Source organism: Strix aluco, chromosome 1 (assembly GCF_031877795.1).
Source record: "Strix aluco isolate bStrAlu1 chromosome 1, bStrAlu1.hap1, whole genome shotgun sequence".
Lineage (NCBI taxonomy): Eukaryota > Metazoa > Chordata > Aves > Strigiformes > Strigidae > Strix > Strix aluco.
Genome location: NC_133931.1, coordinates 58,370,360 through 58,379,074, shown reverse-complemented (window position 1 = coordinate 58,379,074; position 8,715 = coordinate 58,370,360). Strand labels below are relative to the sequence as shown.

Sequence of the window (8,715 nt, the reverse complement as noted above, 5' to 3'; positions counted from 1 at the left end):
AACGATCCAGGCACAGGCTAGATGCCGAGTTCATTTACAGAAGCTTCTGAGAACGTCAGAATCACATCTGCCACCAGAAATAAAACCAAAGCCACTCTGGAGTGTTTAGCTGTGATTTGTCTGTTCTTAAAGAGAATTACATGAGCATAGGAGTTTATTTGTCAGTGGGCAGTCTCAGCTTTGTACCAGACATATGATTTTATATGAAATCCAGATGTCATTTAGAACAGTGTCAAAAGTCAAGACTAAAATTAGTATTCAGCGAATGACTTTTTTTAAAGAAAAAATATGCTCTGCAGCTTAAAGAAAGAATTGTAAAAATATCTCAGATTCATGTATTTCTCTTAGCAATGTCACTGGGTTTTCTCTCATACGAACTTAATGAGCCTAAAAAAAATCAAGAGTGCAAATATTTTCCATGTTTCTGCTTGGATATGGCTTATAACTCAGGATCAGTTTATCAGTCTCAGTAGTTCCCCCAGAGTACAGAGCTGTCTACCACTATAGTTTGATTTACTATATGAAAAGTTTGATTTACTATATGAAGAGTCCTGATACACTGGAAAAGACCAAGATCAGGTTTCTACATTTATTTCACAAACAAATGAAATTACTTTCAACAGTCTTAGGTTTTCTTAGGCAATATCAGAACTGCCTGCACACTACTAGTTGGTGCAAGCAGGAAAAAAAAAAAAAACAACCAACATCATCGCTTATTTTGTTCTGGGACAGCCACCGCAAATCTCTACCTACCACTCTACAGAGCGAGTTCACCTTCATGCCATGCTGTGCCTACCCAAATTGTAGCAGTCACTCACTTTCACTGAATAAAATGGTGCTTTATTTGCAAAGATTTAAATAAAGCTCTCTTTGTTCATGAAAGATCTCTATTCTTTTCACCAAAAGGCATGATCTCATCATTCTGATATAATTGTCCCATTAATTGCGTGAAAGAAACTTTGCATCGCCACAGCTGAGACAGATCACTCTAGAAGGTGAATCAGAGTCTAGAGGGATGTTTACAATTTACCTCATCAACAGGAAGAAGAATGTGTGTCATTTAGCTATTCCCTAAGAATGAGAAAGAAAGCAAAATCAGCACGGGGCTAGGCTGACATCGAGATGCCATTCAAAGAGTATCCAGCCCCAACAATGTCTCAGCCTCATAATAAGCCTTTTACGATCAGTTGGCCCCCAGTTGCCTTGCAAAATTCCATCTCAGAAAGGGATTAAAGATGTCTTTTAGCCAGGAACATTCAATTCCACCTTCAGGAACACCTGTTTACTTTAATGGTTGGTGTTGATATTTTTTGCTGTGTGGTCTTCTTTAAGTTCTGCGAAGACATACTATATGTAGCTTTTTGTTCAATCGCAGGTTTTTGATTAAAAATTGTTTAGATTTGTAGGTCACAGCAAGGCAGATTTCAGAATGAAAATGGTATTATTACAGTTGATTTTTTTTTTTTAAGAAGAAAACATTGTGGTCATACAATAAATAGATTTCTCTATTGTAAATAATATTACCACTCTTAACACAGTTTTTGAGCTAGTAACTTTTCTCTAAGTCACTCTTCCTTCCAGAGTTCTAAACAAAGAAGAGACAATCAGATACAATAGCTGTGTGAAAGAAAAATCCTTTCCTTCAGATGCATCCCAGCGAGTAGATTGTTTCAGCAACTTAACACTTACTCTTGAACTGACATGTGTACTTGAGTCATTTCTAAAGCAAACATCCCAAGAGTTAGCTACAATAGAAATGTGTTACCCTTCAGTGCTTTGAGAGTTTCAATTTATCAAGGCTGACATTCTCCCGAAGCTTGATGCTATAATAGCAGTACTGATCTGGATGCAAGGATGCTGCGTTAAATGGCCAGCAGGTTCTCTAAGTCCCACTAAGAAGCCTGAAGTCCATGTGATTATACACCGTACTTGGTGATTCAGAGTATGCAGAGATTCAGGAATGTGAAGTTGCAAGATTAGGCCCATACCCTAATCACTATAGAAGGCAAGACCAAGTAAAACACTCTTCTCCACCACAGGTCCTTCTACTTTTCTCAGTTGGATGTAGCGGTGCACATCCACATTTCCTATGCCAGCACAGGGTAAACAGACTTTTCACCTTTCCTCCAGCTCATGCTCTTGTGGCCCTAGGATTGCAGTCCTACCCTTGTACTCCCACCACTTCCACTTGTATTTCATCTAGAAGATTGGGTTTGCCTTCTTTGTTTCAGAGTTTGTGACTGGCATCACTGTTCCAAGCTGGCCTGCTTTCCACTCCAGCATGTCTTTCTGACCCAAACAAGCTCTATAACACTGACACCCTGCTTTAAGTCACATGCCTATAGAAGGGAGCAGATCAGCAGCATGGGTGGCTCCTGGTTGTGGAAATGCCAGAAGCAGCTTTCCAGGGTGAGAGGTGTCTCCAAGACCCCCGCCTCTGCAGCAGATATGCTTGCTTCCACCCAAGTTTTGGAATAACTAATGTATCTTAAAAAAACCTCCTCCAGCTCAGAAGAGGTTACAACCTCCAGCCGCCTGTCATCACCCTTCTGCTAGAGATTATCTGCTGGAGGGGCTCTTATTACAAATGTTCCACAATCTGTTGCCTTCAAAGTGAACTAAGTTAACTTAAAAAAAAAAAAAAAGAAAACATCTTTCTAACCTAACTCATTTTGACACTCAAGTTAGAAAATGACACACACAACTAACAGATCTGAGATGGTGATAATCACCAGCTGAAAAGACGGAGACAAGCAGCTGAGGGGCAGTTATCTCTTCTGCAAGCACAGCAAGATCCAGACAGTAACTTCTGCCCATGACTTCATTAAACTATGATTTTGTCTTCTAAAAGGCAGCTTATTTTCTACACATTGCTACAATCAAGAAAAATTGTATTAGTATATTCCTCATGTGTTGCTAAAGCTAACATCATCTACTTAAACCACAAACACTCTTCCTGCATAGCCAAGTGTCAAAGTATCCAAAGTCTCTTCCCAAAGCCTTTGTTTAAAAGGCCTCACAACTTCCTTACCTTCAATAAGTTAACATTTTTCACCTGTTTGTCTCATTCTCTACTGTATCAAAATAAAAACCTGTTTTAAATTATTTTTAATGTTCCAAATGCAAGCTTCATTTCAGTATATGAATTTCTATTTCATAAATGTACTTTTGCAATTGCACAAAATAAAATTCATCTTTCTACAAAAGACTGGATGAGAACCTCCATGCCATTAAATAAGGCCCATGATAACCTAAGATCCTTAACTTACTAAACGTTCAGTAGGTTAAGATCCTTCCTAAGAGGGTAACTACTATACTGCAGCAGCATAGCTGGTTTCATTTCTGGTGATGCTAATGATCATTCTTCTTTTAAGTAATTCGGTATTATTATAGCAGTTCTGGGAAACTGCCTCAGTTCTTCTGTGGGGTTTGTTTGGTTTGGGAGTTTGGTGGTTTCTTTTAACTCACAAACATCCTTTTCTTGTTTACAGCAGTACTGAAAATCCTAACAGACTAGTTCCTATAGGCCACACAGAGATGCCTGGAGCTATGACAGTAGTTTCTGAGGACTCCAGGGGTGACCACAGGGAGAGAGGTACACAGAAACTATACAGCCCATGCAAGAAATACATAGCATATGGAAGAGGCTTTGAAATGACTTTCTAACATGCACCAGCTGCCTAACACATATTGTTTGAAGCTAGGAAAAGCTATGCAGGTGTGAAGGGGCAGCAAAAAAGTTTTGGGGAGGTACATAATTTGCCTACACTAAATGGTTTATGCAAGTAAATGGCAAGAGTAAGCATGAATTGTTGTTCCAGGTATGCAAATGCTTTGAAAATTCCATCCCATGATTTAATTTCCTTGATTTCTAAAAATACCAAACCTTTTAAATTACTATTCAACTACACAATAGGTTGCTAGCCTGTAAGCCAGTGTTCCTTCCAGAAACAGCTTTTAAGCTCATGGTTGTGTTTTCACAATTAAAACCAGGTAAGAATCTTAATCTCATGATCTTAGGTTATGTTCACATCCTGTTCACACACATCTTGCTTTCTGTTTTGTCACAAGGACAATACAGCTTAGATATTTTGTACTACCACTTCTGTCTTTTCATTTAATTTAGTTCATTAATTCTTGTAATATTTATTCAATTTTCAGCTATTATCAACAACTAAGTGCATCAAATTTTCCTTTCTTCTTTTTGACTCTCTAGGGAGAAAGCTAAGGGGCTGGTGGGTGTGTGAAGTTTAAAAATTTAAAACTAAAACCATTAAAAGGTGATGCTGTTAAGTCCATTTCCTCCATGGTTTTTCATACCAAACATGCTACATTTAGAAGAAAGACTTTTTTGAATTGCCAGTACAATCAACTACGAAAGACAGAAATAGGTTTTTAACTATACTGTAGAATTATACTCAGATAATGACAACATATATAATCTATATCCATAAAAATTCTACTTGCAATAAAACTGAGATTGCACCATACCATGGGAAATGCTCCTCTGATCCTAATGCACAATTCCTGTTTATTCCATAGGAGTACACACAGGTAAGCCTTCAAAAGGCATGTTTTTGTGAGAAATTGTTATATGTACCATCTGTTTAAATCATTAGAAGATAAACTTTAACATTTCCTTAAAATGTTTTGTCAGGTCATCTCTAGATTCTGTTAAATGAATCTTCTGTCCCTAATACTCAGCAAAATAATTTAGAAAGGAAATCATGTTTGTTCAAGAAAGGCTTAGAACAGAACACAAGGTCCAAATATTCTTGAATTTTGGAAATTCTACTCCACACCGTTGTCTTTATTTACACTGGAAAACAAAGAGAGAAAACTGTGAGGAGATGTACCAATATCAAAGGAAGGAGGACATTTTAATGCTTTGCGCCTTGGCACCCAGTGTTTCCCATAGAGAAAATAAATCAAGAAACCACTCCAATACCAAACACTGCAGTGAAAATTCAAAAAAAGCAACCCACAACCCAATACTAAAAGCTCCTAAATCCTACAGGAAATACTCTCAAAGAATCAACAGGGTGACACACCCTGATTTACCTGAAAGGAAGAAAATTTTTCCTGCTCTTTGGATCTTACACATGCCAGTGGGTTAAATTATGAGCCTTCATTGCTTTGGCATTCCCTCTCCATGGAGGCCTTGGTCTTCAAACACTGATAGCATCCACAGGAATAAACAAACAGAAGTTCTGAGCTGATTTTCACACAATTGCTGAAAACCTGTAAGATAAAGGTGAAGAACATCTGAGCAGATTATTGAAAAGAAAAAAAAAAGCTGCAATATGAGGACACAAGATATTTCTTTCTGAATACAGAAACCCCACTTGCCTAGCTATCATCCTTTACTACGAACAAACTTTCAAAGACTGTTTCTCTCTAGTACTCATGAGTCATTTTCTAACATCACGTCTTTGGCGGCTTGAAGCATTTTGAAAGTGGAAAGCAAACAAAATTGCTTTTAATGCACTCATAAGAGGGTACTTCAGGTTTTTTAAAAGCCATTTTTTCTCTATCTTTTAGCTGCTAGGAGGCTTTAAATGGGACCCCTGTAGGTTTTTGTCTGTAAACCATACGAGAGCATAAAAGCTTGGAAAACTTGCAGAGATTCTGAAGCAGGTTCACACAGCTTCATTGAAACTGTGTGTGGTTTTGAAGCTCACCAGGGCTCTACTCACCAGGAACCATTTAAAATTGCCAACCTAAAAAATAGATTTAAAACTCATAAAGGATTATGATGAAAATGTAAGACTTATTTTGTAGGCTTCCAGCTTGAAAGAAAAAAATAGTATTCTGTAAATAGGGAGGAACGGGTTTTCATTCTCTAAAGGTTTTTGGCTATTGCTTCTTTGAAAACACATATAGTAGCCTGAAAAAAGGATCAGAGTAGCCTCTGTAAACACAGCCTGAATTAACCTGCATCAAAGTGATGTACCTGTATCAAAAGAATCAAACTGATCAATCCATTATACCAACACATGGTGGCACAACTATCCTAAATGCACTTGCAGGATTTACAACGGAAATGTGTCATGTTCTTCCCTGTCTTTGGGGGTGACTCTTCTCAACCCATTTCAGATTCAGTCAGAATAGCCATCAAGAAAAGACGGCTTGGAAAACTACCACTGCCATCCATAAATACCGTAAGAAATGTGAAGCTACTTTCATTTATATGAAGAATCAGTCAAATAATATTTTCTGACTAACACCATTATCTCTCTATCGCTAATTTCTCATTTTACATTGTAACGTTTACTAGAACTTGGTGCTGTGAAAGAAAATGGAAAAAGTATTGTTCTGAATGTTAAGGGAGACATGAAAAATTCATCACAATAGGGTCTAATATAGCATTTCTTGTACATACATAGTCGTCATTGAAGCCTGTGAGACTTCTGTGAGGAAAGACTGCCAGACTGGATTTTTACTTCTGTCAACGTTGAAATCTTAGTAAGATACCCAGAAGTTAGTGGGCAGAAATAAAACTGGTCTTCATGTTTTCTGATGGCAAGCAGTACAATGGATGGATGATGTCTGATATTATTTAAATACGTTATGGGACTGATTTTGCCACTAGTAGTTGCTTTTAGCTTTTATACTCATTAGTTATAAATTTTACACTCATTGATAGTGAAGAAGACTCAGCAATGCTGTTGATTTCACATTAACGCTTCAGTATGTCAGCAGCTGTGCAATGCCAGGGAATCAATGTAGCTGTTCACTGGGATTGTAAAGAACATGGGGTTGGTTATGGAAGCTTATTTTTCCACAATCATAACCAGCCATAGAAGCAATTCCTAACTCAGAAAAGTCTACGTAACATCTATTCTGTTGACATATAATACTCCAAAAGCTGTTGATGTTTCCTCCTAGGCTAGGAATCCATTGGCCCACATTAAATGACCAAAATCTATAACATTCCCCTAAAGCCTTGCAATAGGTCAGACTTTAAAGAGCTCCCAGAGGTACAAAGGAAAAGGTTCAAACCATTAAGAGGAAACCAAAACATTGATCCCTGCCTATTCGGACTTGAGGGGACAGAGGACCTGACCCCAAATCTAGGGACAGGAAGCAAAATGTACTGACTGGGAAGGGAAAGGAAATTCCTTCCTGGATCCTACAGGTAAGTAGCAATTCTGAAGCACGGCATTAATATAACACAAGTGTAATGTAAACAGATACTCAAGTAGTCTCCCTCTTTTTTTTAAAAAAAAAAAAAAAAAAAAAAGAGGAGGGGGAGAGGTACTATTCAAAGTACTACTCAAAGAGAGTAAAGTCTGGAAGAGTACAGCCCATGGCTGGCATCTCAGTATTTCTTTTCCATCACTTAGACCAATTTGAAGAAAATCCCTGCAAAGAAGCTTTCATAAGATGGCATTTTTGTGATTCAGTATAGCACCAATATTCCTTTTGAGTTTTATAACTGTTCCTAGAACATTCTTGGCAATGAATTTAAACTTTCTGAAAGAGGTTGCATTTCACTGTAAATGGTTATCTGGTATTCACAACACAAAATAAGCATTTGAATATTTATTGTGAGCACATTGCATTTTAGGGAGAACACACAAAGATTCTTACCACAATTATCTTGTTCCAGCTTTAATATATTAGCTGTCACCTCTTTAATGGATCTTGTGAGAAAGGAAAGTTTCTTTCTTTAACTCTCTTTTCCCCCTGAACGCAATTACCACCTCATTCAGAGCTCTTTGTGTCCACCTAATCTCTCTGATTATGTCTCTGACACCACCACAATACTACATGACTGACATACCTGACAGCTGTGACTAGTGACAGAACACTCACAATGAAAACCAGCTCTATGCAGGATGAGTATTACCTACCGCCAGCCTCATAGAACAAACATGGAAGGAAGGTAAAAAAGGGGTGGGGGCATTTCACGACTAGCCTAACCCCTACCGATTTTTCCTCCTTTTAGAGCCAAACAGCATTGACAAGCAGAGCCTCTTTGTACATACCTACCTAATGAACCAATTGTTGGATGAATACAAAAGAACACCCATTAGTATTTTAATTTTGAATTTATAGAGTAGAAAATGCATGTTTGGAGACCTGACTTACAAGTAGGACTTGATGGATCATTTTGTCTCTCTCCAGCCCTTTTATGCTTCTCCGGGTCATAACTCCCAGCTGGTGCTCAACTGTCAGATTTAGGCAGGTGGCAATAGATAAGAGCCTGTGAGGAAAGCTATACCTGAAAATGTCATTCCCAGACAACAAGCTGCCACCAAAATCAAGCACAAATCATTTCAGAATTCAGCATTTTGAGCCATAAAGACATGAAGTAGTATTACAAATAATTGGCTAATACAATAGTAGTAATGAATACACTAATCAGGAAAAATATTAAGGTAGACTGCTTTACAGAGTGTTTTATACTTTAAAAAAAATCCAGGATTTTAAGTGGTATTTCTACATTAAAAGCTTCATCTTATCAGCACTGATTTTCTTTTTTTCACCCTATTAAAAAAAGGATGAGAATTTTGGGAATAGGGATGAAGCAGATTTTTCTAAATATACTGAATATTCAGAACAAACAATTTAGTTGCATCTTTCTGAGCTCTTAAGCAGTTTCAGAAATTACACATTCCCAGAACCAGAGAGAAGGGGCAGAAATCAAACTAACATTTTCGAATTTAAATACCTAGAGCCAAAATGTGCCACTCAGGCATCCAGTTTTCA

At 37.6% G+C, this 8,715-nt stretch overlaps 1 long non-coding RNA gene across 2 annotated transcripts; it reads right to left on the bottom strand.

Annotated features, from left to right (window-relative positions):
* Positions 1–4,808: 4,808 nt before the first annotated feature.
* LOC141922783 (uncharacterized) lies at positions 4,809–8,404 on the bottom strand. 2 transcript variants are annotated; one of them, XR_012623089.1, is made up of 3 exons: positions 8,095–8,404; positions 5,052–5,241; positions 4,809–4,819 (listed from the first exon to the last, which is right to left on the bottom strand). It is a non-coding gene; the product is annotated as an uncharacterized LOC141922783 (long non-coding RNA). The 2 variants fall into 2 exon arrangements; XR_012623088.1 differs by lacking the exon at positions 4,809–4,819 and having other exon boundaries at positions 5,041–5,241.
* Between the last annotated feature and the right edge of the window lie 311 nt (positions 8,405–8,715).